Source organism: Bos mutus, chromosome 13 (assembly GCF_027580195.1).
Source record: "Bos mutus isolate GX-2022 chromosome 13, NWIPB_WYAK_1.1, whole genome shotgun sequence".
NCBI classification, from domain to species: Eukaryota; Metazoa; Chordata; class Mammalia; order Artiodactyla; family Bovidae; genus Bos; species Bos mutus.
In genome coordinates, this window is record NC_091629.1 from 62,217,101 (window position 1) to 62,232,407 (window position 15,307).

Below are 15,307 nucleotides of genomic sequence, written 5' to 3' on the forward strand. Positions count from 1 at the left end.
CACTTATACAAATGGCTAATTCATGTTGATATTTGGCACTTCCACTAGTTTTAAAAACAGTGTTTAGCACATGCAAGATACTCATTTTCAATGAATGGACACAGAAACGTACACAAATTAAAACAGGAAGCACAATGGTATATCCATGATTTATCAAATATATTTGCTTCACATTTTTTTTCTTTCATAAAAAAAATTAAATATTGCAGATAAAGTGGAAACCCCTATGTATCCTTTCTGGATCCTGTTGCTGTCAATCATTTGGCATTTATCTTTCTCATGTCAAGTTTTTGAACTTTACTGCCTATTTAGAGCACTCTGTAATATTATATAGCATTGTTCTGAAGGATTATAGCTTCACGTAAGTGGCATCATACTCGAGATATCATTGTACAACTTTTTTTCCTTCTGCATTATGTGTTTGAGATTAATCGATATTGATGCCTGTGGCTCTAGTTCTTTCAAGTTGTGCAGGGTTCCTTTTCACTTGCTTGTATCACAGTTTATTCATTCTCCTATCGATGAACATTGCAATGATTTCCATGTTGTTGTCATTACTGGTACCGCTATGACGAACATCCCTGTACACGCGCATTTGTGCTACAACCTGCAAGAATCCGTCTAGGAAGGATGTGGAATGCTGGGGCACAGGGAATGTCAAGTTTCATCTCTGCTAGATATTGTCAAATTATTCTCCAAATATTTTGTACAAATTAACATTTCCAACAGAAATATTTGAAAGTTCTCCTCGATCTACATCCAAGTCACCATGTGGTACTGTCAGGCTTTAAATATTTTTCTAACCTCATGATGTGAAACGGCAACTTAAAAAAAAATTTATGTGTCTCTGATTACCAGTAAAAGTGAAACAATATTTCATGTTTATTGGTCATTAGGCCATCCTTTTATAAACTGTCACCTCATATAACTTTGCCAATTTTTTTAAAAGTAAGACCTTTTAAAAAAATTGTATTTGAGCAGTTTAAGGTTCATAGCAAAGTTAGAAGGGAAGGTACCAATATTTTCCATATACCCCCAGCCCCCACACATTCATTGTCAACCCCTCCCCACCAAAGAGGTACATTTGTTACAACTGATGAAGCTATGTTAACACATCATTATCATAAGAGGTCCACAGTTTACATTTTAGGGTTCTCTCTTGCTGTTGTACATTCTATGGACTTGGACAAATGTATAAGTATATGTATCCATCATGATGGTGTCAGACAGTATTTTCACTGCCCTAAAAATCATCTGTACTCCACATATTCATCCTTCCTTCTCCCCAACCCCCCAAAATCTTGCCTATTGTTTTTTTTAATCAAGTTAGTTCTTTCTCTTTAATTTGAAGGCAATCATTATATACTTTGACAACCAATTCTTTGTTAACTAGGAACACTGTAAACATTTTCTTTCATTCTGTGTTTTAATTTAACTACATTTATATTAAATAGCATCTTTTTTCATGGAGGAGCTTCCCAGGTGGCACTAGTGGTAAAGAACCCTCCTGCCAATGCAAGAGATGTAAGAGACTCTGGTTTGATCCTTGGGGTGGAAAGATCCCTGAAAGAGGGCATGGCAACCCACTACAGGATTCTTGCCTGGAGAATCCCATGAACTGAGGAGGCTGACAGGCTATGGTCCACAGCATCGCAAAGAGTCAGATATGACTGAAGTGACTTAGCACATGCATCTTCCCCGGTGACTTAGGTGGTAAAGAATCTGCCTACAATGCAGGAGACATGGGTTTGATCCCTGGCTCGGGAAAATCCCCTGGAGAAGGAAATGTCAACCCACTCCAGTATTTTTGGCTGGGAAATCCCACGGAGAGAGGAGCCTGGCAGGCTACAGTCCATGGGGTTGCAAAGAGTCGGACACAATTGAGGGACTAACACTTTTGCAAAGAAGTTTAATATTTTAAAGGAGTCAAATTTGTCAGCTTTTTTTTATTTTATGTTATCTTCTAAATTTTAAAAATAATGCTCCACACACTTGAGTTTAAAATCCAGCCAGGGGAATGAGGTAAGAAGTAAATTTTACATTTTGCCATACAGATAGCTAATTTTCCCACTACCATTTTATTACCCCAATGATCAGTAATGCAACTTCTGACAAATATTAAGCTTTCCAAGATGAATAGGATTGAACTCTGTGTTCTGTTCCACCGGGTACCTTCCCTATCTTTGTGCTAACATCACACTGTATTAATCACTATAATTTTACAAACAGTATTGATCTCTTCCTTACCTTGCTCTTCTTTAAAGATTTTTTGGGCTATTCTTGTCCTTTTCTCCACATATAAAGGAGACATCAAGCTCTATATAAAACTCTGAGGATATTTTAAATGGAATTACATTTTAAATTGAATTTATAAATTAATTTGGAGCAACCTGCTATCTTTACTATAGTAAACCTTCCAATCCCACATATGGTTTTTATGACTTCTCCATTTATTTGAGACTTCCATTACTTCAATCATGCTGTGTCTTCTCTTTAATTATCAAGTACATTTTTGTTGAATTTAGCCTTAGGTAAATTATAGTTTTTATTGTTATTGCAAAAAGTATGTTTTGTGTATTGCTTTTCTAATGGATCATGAGGAATGTTATTGATTATGCTGAGGTTATATCCAAAAATGTGCACCAACTTTCAAATTAGTTTTAGAATTTTATATTGGTTTATTACTAGGAATAAAATTATTTCTTAGGCTTTATATGTATATAAACATAGCTCATGTCTTTCTATCCAATTCTTTATGTTTTTAATTAATCTGTTGGGTTGTCTAGAACCTTTAGTACATTCCTGAATGGAGTGGTGACACAAAGTATCTTTTGTTTTTGGTCTCTGACTTTAGTGAGAATGCTTATAAAGTTCTCATCAATACACATGATTATTGTAGGTTTTAGATATTAGGTATAGAATATTCTCTTCTATTTCTACTTTGCTAAGATTTTTTGAAATCATGATGAATGTTGATTTTTTTTAATCAAATGCTTTTTATGGAATTACTGAGATGATCAGAAAGACTTTTTTAATCTCTTAATGTAGCACATTATATCAAAAGATTTTGGAATCCCTTCTGAAATCACCCTTCTGCTCCTGAAATGAACCCAATCTGAACATAAATATTGCTGAATTTCATTTGCTACTATTTTATTTAGAACGTTTTGCCTCCATGCCCATAAGTAAAATAGGTCAATGGTTGCCCTTTCATATGTTTGCCCTGATTTCAAGAGTACACTAATGCATCTCTTTGTCCCCAGTATACATGCTGCAAAAGTTTCCATAGTTTGTGTGGTGGCAGAATGGTGACCCTCCCAAAGAACTCTATGTGCTAATCCTGGAATCTGTGAATATGTTGCCTCGCCTTACATGACAAAAGAGACTTGGCAGATTTAATAAAGTATCACAAAGAGACCTGGTTCAATCTTTGGGTCAGGAATCCCCTGGAGGAGGGCATGGCAACCTACCCCAGTATTCTTGCCTGGAGAATCCCATGGACAGAAGAGCCTGGCGGGCTACAGTCCATGGTATCATAAAGAGCTGGACACGACGGAGCAACTGAGCTGGCACATCACAATGGACTATTTCCCACCATATCTTCTGCTTTCCTTACTAATCTTTGTCTGCTTAGTGTAATAATTCCTAATAGAGGTTTGTTAAAATCTTCAACCATGATCGTGCACTTGTCAATTTATCTGTGTAATTCTGTCAGTTTTTGCTTTGCATATTTTGATGCTGTGTCTTGAACTAATTTGTGATTGATTTGGTCTTTTGGTGGATTATCCCTCTATTGTTATGTCATTTCTCATTTTATACCTATTAGTGCCATTTGCCCTACATTCAATCTTGACTCATATTAATACTGTTGTATTGGTATAGTGGAAGGCACTCCTTACCCCACTCATATACCCTCAGCTTCATGTCTAGGTTCAAAGGCTGCTTTCTTTATGGTCATGGCAGGATACTCTACTTACCCACAAGGTAATCCTAGAAAGCCAGAGAGCCAACGTCCCCAGAGCCAGTGCTCAATGATGATAGTTGGGTTCAGTTCAGTTCAGTTGCTCAGCTGTGTCCGACTCTTTGTGACCCCATGTACTGCAGCATGCCAGGCCTCCCTGTCCATCACCAACTCCCGGAGTTTACCCAAACTCACGTCCATTGAGTTGGTGATGCCATCCAACCATCTCATCCTCTGTTGTCCCCTTCTCCTCCTGCCCTCAATCTTTCCCAGCATCAGGGTCTTTTCAAATGAGTCAGCTCTTCACATCAGGTGGCCAAAGGATTGGAGTTTCAGCTTCAACATCAGTCCTTCCAATGAATACTCAGGACTGATCTCCTTTAGGATGGACTGGTTGGATATCCTTGTAGTCCAAGGGACTCTCAAGAGTCTTCTCCAACACCACAGTTCAAAAGCATCAATTCTATGGCATTCAGCTTTCTTTATAGGCCAACTCTCACATCCATACATGACTACTGGAAAAACCATAGCCTTGACTAGATGGAACTTTATTGGCAAAGTAATGTCTCTGCTTTTTAATATGCTATCTAGGTTGGTCATAACTTTCCTTCCAAGGAGTAAGCATCTTTTAACTTCATGGCTGCAGTCACCATCTGCAGTGATTTTGGATAGTTGGGTAGTTGATCACTAAACACTCTTGCCCCCTTGCTCCTCAGGTGGAAGCTCTGATCTGCCTTCTGCTCTATCTCCCAGAGTCCCCAAGGGGTGGAGCTTCAGTTGCCATGGTGCTAGGTGGTTGATGATACCTTTGACTGGCTTCCTTCTCTTCCTTTCTCCCTAACTGTGTTTCCTGGAATCGTCTCCCAAATAAAGTACCTGCACTTGAATCCTTGCTTTGAGATCTGTTAACTAGCTTTCTTTTGGTTAATACAGTTGACCCTTGAGTGATCCCAGGGTTAAGGTCACTGACCCTTTGCTCAATCTCTGCATTTACCTTACAGCTGGGTCCTCCTATTCGCTGTACCTCCCTGCTTGTGGTTGTGTAGATGCTAAGTTGCTTGGTCGTGTCCAGCTCTTTGCAACCCTATAGGGTGTAGCTCCTCTGTCCATGGAATTCTCCAGACAAGAATACTGGAGTGGGTTGCTGTGCCTTCCTCAAGGGAATCTTCCCAACCCAGGGATCAAACCCACATCTCTTACATCTCCTGCACTGGCAGGTGGATTCTTTACCACTAGCACCAGCTGGGAAGCCCCTGCTTGTGGTTCTGCATCCCCAGTTCAACCAGAGACCATGTGGCACTGCAGTATTTCCTATTGAAGAAAATCGACATATAGTTGGACCTACATAGTTCAAACCTGTGCTGTTCAAGGGTCAGCTGTATATGCATAGAGTATCTTCCTCACCCTTTATTATAAATCTTTTATGTGATTTTTTAAAGATTCTTGTCAGAAAGATAGAGCTGACTTTAAAAATTCCACCCTGAAAATTTTTGTCTGTGTGGGAAACAAAATTAATACGCAGAAATCTGTTACATTTCTATACTTAACAAAGAAAGATGGGAAAGGGAAATGAAGGAAATAATCCCACTTTTACCATCACATCAAAAAGAATAAAATACCTAGGAATAACTTACCTAAAGGAAACAAAATATCTGTACTCTGAAAGCTATAAATGCTGATAAAAGAAATAGAAGATGACACAAACGGATGGAAAGATATACCATGTTCTTGGATGGAAGAATCAATACTGTCAAAATGACTATACTACCCAAGGCAATCTACAGACTCAACACAATCCCTATCAAATTACCAATGACATTTTTCACAGAACTAGAACAAAATCTTTTTAATTTGAATGTTAACATGAAAAGCCCTGAATAGTCTAAGCAATCTTGAGAAGGAAAAACAGAACTGGAATTCCCCAGTGGTGCAGTGGTTAAGAGTTCATGCTTCTACCACAGGGGACACAGGTTTGATCTCTACCTGGAGAACTAAGATCCTGCATGCCACATGGCCAAAAAAAGAAGAGGGTGGGGCAGGGAGTGGAGCTGAAGGAATCCGGTGCACTGATTTAAGACTATACTACAAAGTTATAATAATCAAAACAGCATGGTACTGGCACAAGAACAGAAGTAGAGATTAATGGAACAGAATAGAAAGCTCAGAAACATACCCATGCACCTATGGTCAATTAATCTGTGATGAAGCAGGCAAGAATATACAGTAGAGAAAAGACAGTCTCTTCAGTTAAGTTGTGCTGGAAAAACTGGAGAGCTACATGTAAAAGAATGAAACTAGAGCATTCTGTAACACCATACACAAAAGTAAACTCAAAATGGATTAAAGACCTATAAGTAAGACAGATACTATAAAACTCTTAGAGGAAAACAGAGGGCACTTTTTTGACATAAATTGCAGCAAGTTCTTTTTGGCTCTGTCTCCCAAGGACAATAAAAACAAACAAACAACAACAACAACAAAACAGGACCTAATTAAACTTGAAACTTCTGCACAGCAAAGAAAGCCACAACAAAATGAAAAGCAACTTATGGAATGGGAGAAAACATTTGCAAATGATGTAGTTGACAAGGGATTGATCTCCAAAATACACAAACAGCTCATACAGCTCAATATCACAAAAATGAACAACTCAATGAAAAAATGGTCAGAAGATCTAAATAAACATTTCTCCAAAGACATACAGATGGCCAAAAGGTACAAGAAAAGATGCTCAGCATCACTAATTATTAGAGAAATGCAAATCAAAGCTACCATGAGGCATCACCTCATACCAGTCAGAACGGCCACCATCAAGAAGTCTGCAAACAATAAAAGCTGGAAAGGGTTTTGAAAAGGAAACCTTCCTACATTATTGGCCACAGGCACTATGGAGAACAGTATGGAGGTTACTTTAAAAACTAATCATAGAGCTACCATATGATCCTGCAATCCTACTCCTGGGCATATATCCAGAGAAAACCATAATTTGAAAAGATACATGCAATGCACCCCAGTGTTCACTTCGGTACTATATTTACAGTAGCCAGGGCATAGAAGCAACCTAAATATCCATCAACAGATGAATGGATAAAGAAGATGTGGTACACATATACATTGGAATACTATCCCGCCATAAAAAACAATAAAATAATGCCAATTGCAGCAACCTAGATGGACCTAGAGATTATCATACTAAGTGAAGTAAGTCAGACAAAGGCAAATATCATATGTCACTTATATGTGGAACAAAAAAAATAAAGATATAAATGAACTGATTCACAAAACACAAATAGACTCATTTACATAGAAAACAGACTTAGGGTTACCAAAGGTGAAAGGTGGGAGGGAGGGATAAATTGGGAGTTTGGGAGTAACATATACACACTTCAGTTCATTTCAGTTCAGTCGCTCAGTCGTGTCCGACTCTTTGCGACCCCATGAATCGCAGCACACCAGGCCTCCCTGTCCATCACCATCTCCCGGAGTTCACTCAAACTCACGTCCATCAAGTTGGTGATGCCATCCACTACCATATATAAAATAGATAAAAAACAAGAATCTACTATATATTCAATATTTTGCAATAAGCCATATGGCAAAAGAATATGAAAAATTAAATATATGTGATGGGTTTCCCAGGTGGTTCAGTGATAAAGAATCTCCCTGCCAATGCAGGAGCACGGGAGACACAGGTTTGATTCCTGAGCTGGGAAGATCCAACCCCTGGAGGAGGAAATGGCAATTCACTCTAGTATTCTTGATGGGATAATATCATGGACAGAGAAGCAGTCCATGGGGTCACAAAGAGTCAAACATGAATGAAGTGACTGAGCACAGTGTAACACACACATATATATGATATAGGGCCTGCCCTGGTGGATCTGTAGTAAAGAATCTGCCTGCCAATACAGGAGATGCAAGTTTAATCTCTGAGTTGGGAAGATCCCCCCAGAGATGGAAATGGCAACCCACTTGAGTATTCTTGCCTGGGAAATCCCATGGACAGAGAAGCCTGGTGGGTATAGTCTAATGAGGTTGTAAGAGTCAGAGGTGACTTCGGAACTAAACAACAACAATATATGATATACTTTGATGTACACCTAAAACTAAGACAACATTGTAAATCAACTATACTTCAATAAAAAATAAACAAGTATACATGGAAAAAACATTTGTCTGAAAAAATTAATTCACAAGTGGACCAACTACTCCCAAGAGTGAAATCTGGCCTGAAATCTGTTTTTGTACAGCTTGCAAAGTGAAAGTCATTCAGTCATGTCTGACTTTTTGCAACCCCATGGACTGTAGCCTGCCAGGTTCTTCTGTGTGTGGAATTCTCCAGGTCAGAATACTGGAGTGAGTAGCTGTTCCCTTCTCCAGGGTATCTGTACAACCCAGGGATCAAACCCAGGTCTCCCACACTGCAGGTGGATTCTTTACCATTTGAGCCACCAGGGAAGCCAGTACGGCTTGCAAGCCATACACAAGCTAAGGATGATTTTCAGGTTTTTAAAGAATCGCAGACATTGTATGTGACCCATAGTATCTGAAAATATTTATTACCCAGTCCTTTACAGAAAAGAAGTTTTCTGACTTCTGGCTTAATCCGTTTGCATTTATTGTGATTGTTCATTTATTGCATACATTTCTAACGTTAGTACTTTTCGTTTACCATCATTTCTTTTGCGATATTCTTTTCTGTCTCCTGTTGGTCTTCCATCTTCCATCTTCTTATTTCTCCCTGCTACTTGTTTGAAAGCTATAGATTCTATTCTTTTGGTGATTACCACTAAAATTTTAAAATATTTATTTATTTGTGGCTGCCCTGGGTCTTCGTTGCTGCACATGGCTTTTCTCGAGTTGCAGCGAGTGGGGGGCCTACTCTCTGGTTGCAGTTTGTGGGCTTCTCATTGCAGTGGTTTCTCTTCTTGCAGCTCACAGGCTCTAGAGTGTGGGCTCAGTAGTTGTGGTGCATGAGCTTAACTGCTCCATGGCATATGGAATCTTCCCAGACCAGGGACTGAACCCGTGTCTCCAGCACAGGCAGGCAGATTCTTTACCACTGAGCTACCAGGGAAGCCTGCTAAAATGTTTTTAAAGCTAAGTGTAAAGTTGGTCAGTATTTTAAACTTCTCCCACTAAATACTTCATACTATTATCTAGAACTTCAGGTTTATCCTACACAACAATAAAAATGCTTCTAACAGTCATATTAGACTATTAGATACAAGACTAAAAGATAGACTATAGACTAAAAATGTTAATATATTAATATTGTCTTTTATTCCTATCAACATAGGTGTTCACTGTTGTCATCTGGTCCATACTTTTTCTCTGGGTTAATTTTTTAAAAATATATCCTCTCTCTCTCTCTCTCTCTCTCTCTCTCTCTCTCTATATATATATATATATATATATATTGTGATTAGTTAACATTCTAAATCTTTGTAATTATGGAAATGTCTATTTTTGCATTTTATAGTTTTGCAGTCTAAAATCCTAGATGGAGGTTAATTTTTCTTGGGTCATAAAGACATTACTGTCTCCCCACAACTGTAATAACGACACATCCACTGTCAAGTCTATTGAGTGCTGCTTTGCATGGAATCTGCCTTTTATCTCTGAGGGTTTTAAAGTTTTTGTTACTGCACACAAGTTTGTGTGTTCAATGCACAGGGAGGCCAAACAAACCAAAATGTCACAGTTGGAAAAGAGAAAAGTTTATTGAAGAGGCCAAGCAAAGAAACAGGTAGCTTGTGCCCAAAAAACTCTGAACTCTCAGAAGGGTTTCAGCAAAGCATTTTTAAAGTCAAGAGGGTGTAGTCAGTTGTTGAAAACTTTGTAGGAATACTTTGTTCTTACAGCTGTCCAGGTAGATCAGGTCGCAATGTTACTGTAAACCTCCAACAACACAAATGTTGTTCTCTATTCTGCAACTTTTTATCTCTATATGAATGGAAAAGTGTTACACCTTTAAAGGTCAGAGCCTTGAGCATAGGACATATTTCAGGCTGTAAGGAATACTATTTCCAAAAGGGTGCAGGGCCAGCATGACTAAGCATAGGCAACAGAGGATAAAGGTTAAAATAAAAGAAAGAGGGGTCAGGTCAGATTTGTTCTTCCCTGTTACAATTTTTCTCTTTATTTTTTGATGTTCTTCAGCCTCACTATGTTGTACTTATTTTTTCTTCATCCTGCTTGCTACCGGTCTCCCTTTAACCTGAGAATTCAGACTGTCCTACAATTCTGGAAATTTTCAGCTCATCTTTCTTCAAGTCCTGCTTCTCTAGTCCTCTTCCCTGTCCACGCTGCTGGGCATATACAGGAGGACCTATGTCCCTTCCTATCAAAGTCCTTACTGTCACCCACAAGGTTGTAATGTTTTTCCATCCTTCAAATGGAAAATTAAGACACAATATAAATGTTGAAGTGCTTAACTATCATTTGCTTAAAGCAAAATCCTAATTCAGAAATGCACTGAGTCACAGTATTTAAACCAGGGGAAGTCTTCCCTGGTGGTCCAGTGATTAAGAATCTGTCTGCCAATGTAGGGGACACGGGTTCTATCCCTGGTCCAATTTCACATGCTGTAGAGCAGCTAATTCCATGTGCCACAACTGCTGAAGCCCACATGCCTAGAGCCTGTGTTCCACAACAAGAGAAGCCATGGCAATGAGAAGACCTTGCACCCCAACTAGAGAGTGGCCCCCACTTGCCAAAACTAGAGAAAGCCTTCTTGCAGCGACAAAGACCCAGTGCAGCCATAAATAAATAAATTTAAAAGACTTTGCCTTAAAAAAATAAACCAGGGGCACTTAGACCATAAGATTATGGCAAAATCCTCTTTATTCCACTAAAAGGCTAAAACTACAACCACACCTGGAATTTAATAAACTCAAAATCAGATTCTTGAAAACTGAAATTGACAAGCATTGATAACATAACTATCCAAGTCTATGATCTTTAACTAGTTACATCAATTCTCTAATTTTGGAACCCTGAGGTCATTAAGAAACTTACATTGATACAGGCTTAGAGTGTGGTAGCCTGCTTCTGTTCTAGTGTGTGTGTGTATGTTACAATCCTAAAGTAAAACAACATAGACCCGCAAACCCTTGCTTCTTACGTTTTCTATAGAACAAACATTATCTCATAATAGTTTTCTGCATAACAACCGTCACTTTCTGAGGTCTTGTTTGTCTGTCTTTGACTCTGTAAAGCTGGAGGCTGAGCCTTTTTTAGTCATTACAGTATTGCCTGGAACATTCTCTTGCACATGGTAGTTACTCTAATATTTGTGGGGTGAATGGTAAGCTCCTATATTCTTATACATTCCAGATTTTGAGTTAAAATTAAGCAAGAGAGACATTTTGATGAAAATGCATAAAATAGAAGCGCTGAAGGTTATGTAGTGGGCCCAGATGGAGCTCAGAGTGTTTGAACATAGGAGGTCAAATTGGGCAAGACCACCAGTCAAGGGACACAAACAGGCCCTGGTCACAGCCTCAGTTAACTGTGGACAGACAGGAGGGCACGGAAGCCAGCCAAATGGCTCTCTTGAGTCCACTAAACTGTTTGGGATTAAACTTGGATGCTTAGACACAAGCTTATGACAAATCTGGAAATGGCTGCCTTAATGGAAACATGGTACATGGGGTTCATCCACCAACTGATTCAACACCTTAACACTGAATGTAATTGGGACTCTTCATGTCTGGTCTCCCCACCCTGGTGCTGTCATCATTCCACTAATTGTTCCACTTTCTGCGCCATCCACTGTGAGCTCATCACGCTTCTCTGAACTGTATCTGCCTGGATCTCAGAGTTTGGTTTGTTCCTTTCCTTCCTCATAGATTATTGCACCTTTTCTCTTTTCCTTTGTTCCTCATAGGTCTCCTGCCTCCTACTTTTCCTTCATAGCTTTGCTTAAACATGGGCTCTCGTGAAACTGTTTTCAACTTTCATGGCAGTGTTTTCAACTTCCCAAAATCAGGTAGAGCACCTTCCTAATGTGTCCCTAGAATGCCCACTCACCCCAAAACTAAATACACGGTTTTGAAATTGCCACTTTTCATGGCTGTCTGTCCAGCCAGGCAATGTGATCCCCAAAGACAGGGGCTAGGTTACACTCCAGGTGCATTCCAGGACCCAACACGACTGGCACACAGAGGGGAGACAGTACATGGTTATTGAATGAGTGGTGAGTAATGAGTGAAGAATGAGTGAATGTCTGTGAACAGGTTTGAGAAGGCAGCTGAGTCATAGGCAGCCTGAGGAGGCTGGTGATAGAGCTGGTTGAGTCTCAAACCCACCACAAGAAGTGTGTCTGGTCAGGTGTCAAGAGAGCTTTAGGGGAGACCAGAAGGCCTTGGTGTCACAGCAGAGCTGTGCTAAGCAAGGTCAGGTCAAAGGTAGGCAAAGCTAGGGCTGAGTAAAACCATCAAGTGGGCCAGAGCTGGTCTAGGGAAATTCTACCTTGTCCTGGTGTTTCCCCGCCCCTGTCCCTTGTGTAAGCTGAATCCAGACACCAAATCCCCTCTCACTCCTTCTCCTCCATACAACACAGGCTCTCTAGACACCTTCTGGGAGCTATCAGACACTGCCTGGTGAGGCCTCCTCCCCCATCACGGATATTTGGACTGCAGGATGTTCTCAAAAACTCTGGCACTGTGATCACAAGAAGCTTCCCACTCTGCTGCTGGTCAGAGTGGCATGGGCTTCAACAGTCTCTAAGCGGAGAGTCAGAGAGCCCCCCAGGAAGACAAGGACTCAGCCAGTGAGAGGCACTGGGGTGTTAAAGAGGGAGGTCCCTGCCATAATGATAGTGGGTTGGATCTGGTCTTTAAAGATGAACCACATGTACACACTTCCACAAATGGGAATCTTTATTTCTCTTTTGAGCCAGCTGTTTTCTCAGCTTTGTTCCCTATAATGCAAAAGAGATAAATCTTTCCAATGCTACATCCTCAGAAACCTATACTGATACTTTCATAAGGGGACTCACTTTTCCTTCAAGAATCCCTCTGTGACACAAGTCTGTTTGGGTATAGCCTAATGCACGCTTAATAAAGATATACAGCCATAAAACGGAGCAAGATTCCTGATAGCCCGTTATTTACAGTAATTGTGGATTGTGAATGGACATTTTAAAGAGAAGCTTACAAGTTAGTTGTACTTTCTGGTAGTAATTACCTCCCACAAACATGACTCACTTCGGCAGTTTAAATGCAAGAGCTGGGTGTCCTCAAATCAACAGGCTTATAAATAAATCTCTGAATCATGAACTGAATGCACAAATGTTTTAAATATTTCTCTTGATCTCAAACACAGCTTTAAAGTTAAGATTTGATGCATTACAATACCCTCAGGGAAAGAGTTAAAAACAGAAGCAGAGATCATGGCTGTCACTGTGTTCTGGGGTGAAGCTTTCTGCACTTTGGAAGTCACCTTCCTTTTGGGAAGATGGGAACTCCAGCAGCCAGAGTGTGAAGGGTATGTTTTCTTCTATCCAGGAGGGGAGGCTGCTTTTTCATGTTGATGCAGCCCATTTGCTTTGTTTCTTAAATATTACTCACAGGGTGGACTTTTATGGTAGTATGGCAACGTCAATGCGTTGGGGTGGGACGGCCCAGGAGTCTGGAGGCTAACAGAACATATAACTGGAGAAATGTGGCTGCGTCAGCTAGGAATGCCGAGGAGAGAAACATCCAGGCCAGAGGACATATTCATTTTTTTGGAATGCTCGCTCAAAGACGCTGTGTACCTCAACAAGCGTTGGTTTTCTAATCAGTGGAACATTTTTTTAAAAAAGCATTTTTTTAAAAGCCCACTTTGAAAGTATTAACAGAAATTTAGGTGCTGACATCATCCACCCACTAGATTCATTTCTTTTTGTGAAGTTTTATTTGTGTCTGGTTAAAAACATATCAGAGGTTTCTCAGACTCAGAGACACAGAACAGACTTGGGGTTGCCAAGGGGGAGAGCGGGGGAGGGATGGACTGGGAGTTTGGGGTTAGCAGATGCAAACTATTACATTTAGGATGGATAAACAACAAGGGCCTACTGCATAGCATAGGGAACTATATTCAATATCCTGGGATAAACCATAAGGGAAAAGAATATAAAAAAGAATGTGTGTATATATGTGTGTGTGCATGCTTAGTTGCACAGTTGTGTCCAACTCTTTGTGACACCATGGACTATAGCCTGCCAGACTCCTTTGTTCATGGGATTCCCTAGGCAAGAATTTTCAGGTAGTAGCCATTCCCTTGTCCAGGGGATCTTCCCCACCAAGGGTCGAATCCAGGTCTCCTGCACTGTAAGTGGATTCTTTACCAACTGAGCCACCAGGGAAGCCCGTGTATATGTATATATATGTATAACTCAGTCACATTGCTGTATAGCAGAAATTAACACAACAGTGCACATCAGCTATTGTTGTTATTTAGTCACTAAGTCCTATCCAACTCTTTTTGCAACCCCATGGACTATACCCTTCCAGGCTATTCTGTCCATTGGATTTCCCAGGCAAGAATCCTGGAGTGGGTTGCCATTTCCTTCTCCAGGAGATCTTCCTGACCCAGAGATCAAACCCACATCTCCTGTATTACAGACAGATTCTTTACTGCTGAGCCACCAGAGAAGCCTATATCAACTAAACTTCAATAAAATAAAATATACATATATATATATTAGAAGTTTCTATTTGATTCTAATTATTTCATGGGTTTCAGCATATAAATGTAGTCACTCACATGGGCCAATGAGTCAAATCTGTAGTGAAAAATCTATCATCTGTGTTTAAAATATGAAATTGCATGTCAATACACATATGGTTCTTTTTCTCCTGCTCAAAATTGCCACGTGGCAGCCAACCTATCACTGAATCCTATAGAATGTTTGGCATCAAAAGAGAACTGCTTCAGCTGATCATTCTTTTCCTGTACTTTTCTGAATTCGTTTCTATGTTGTTCCTTCGGCTGCTGCTGTTGCATTCCCAACTCTTGGAAGGATCCAGGGAAACACAGGACTCCTCTGTGGCCAAGGGGAAAGATGCTGCCAAGAACGCTGAACTCCCAGTGAAGGTCACCAAATACTACAGAATGGATTTGGTGCAGTAAATCATCTTGTTGTTGCACACAAATGAATAGCCAATGGCAAAGGCATTTTGTGGAGAAATCTGATATCATATAATAACAGTAGTACAGCTAGACATGGAGGAGCACAGTAAAATACCTCTAAAGGGCATGTAGCAATTCCGCGGTTAGTCAAGGACCAATCCAAAGCTCAGAACATCCCAGAATAATCATCATGACAAAGAACCGAGATGGGCGGCATGGATTAGA

General features: G+C 40.0%; 1 protein-coding gene across 1 annotated transcript in view; it reads right to left on the reverse strand.

The window, feature by feature from the left end:
- Window positions 1-15,307, reverse strand: part of LOC138990556 (transcriptional regulatory protein AlgP-like) — a 197,606-nt gene that overhangs the window by 125,305 nt on the left and 56,994 nt on the right. The gene's annotated exons all lie outside the window — the stretch shown is intronic.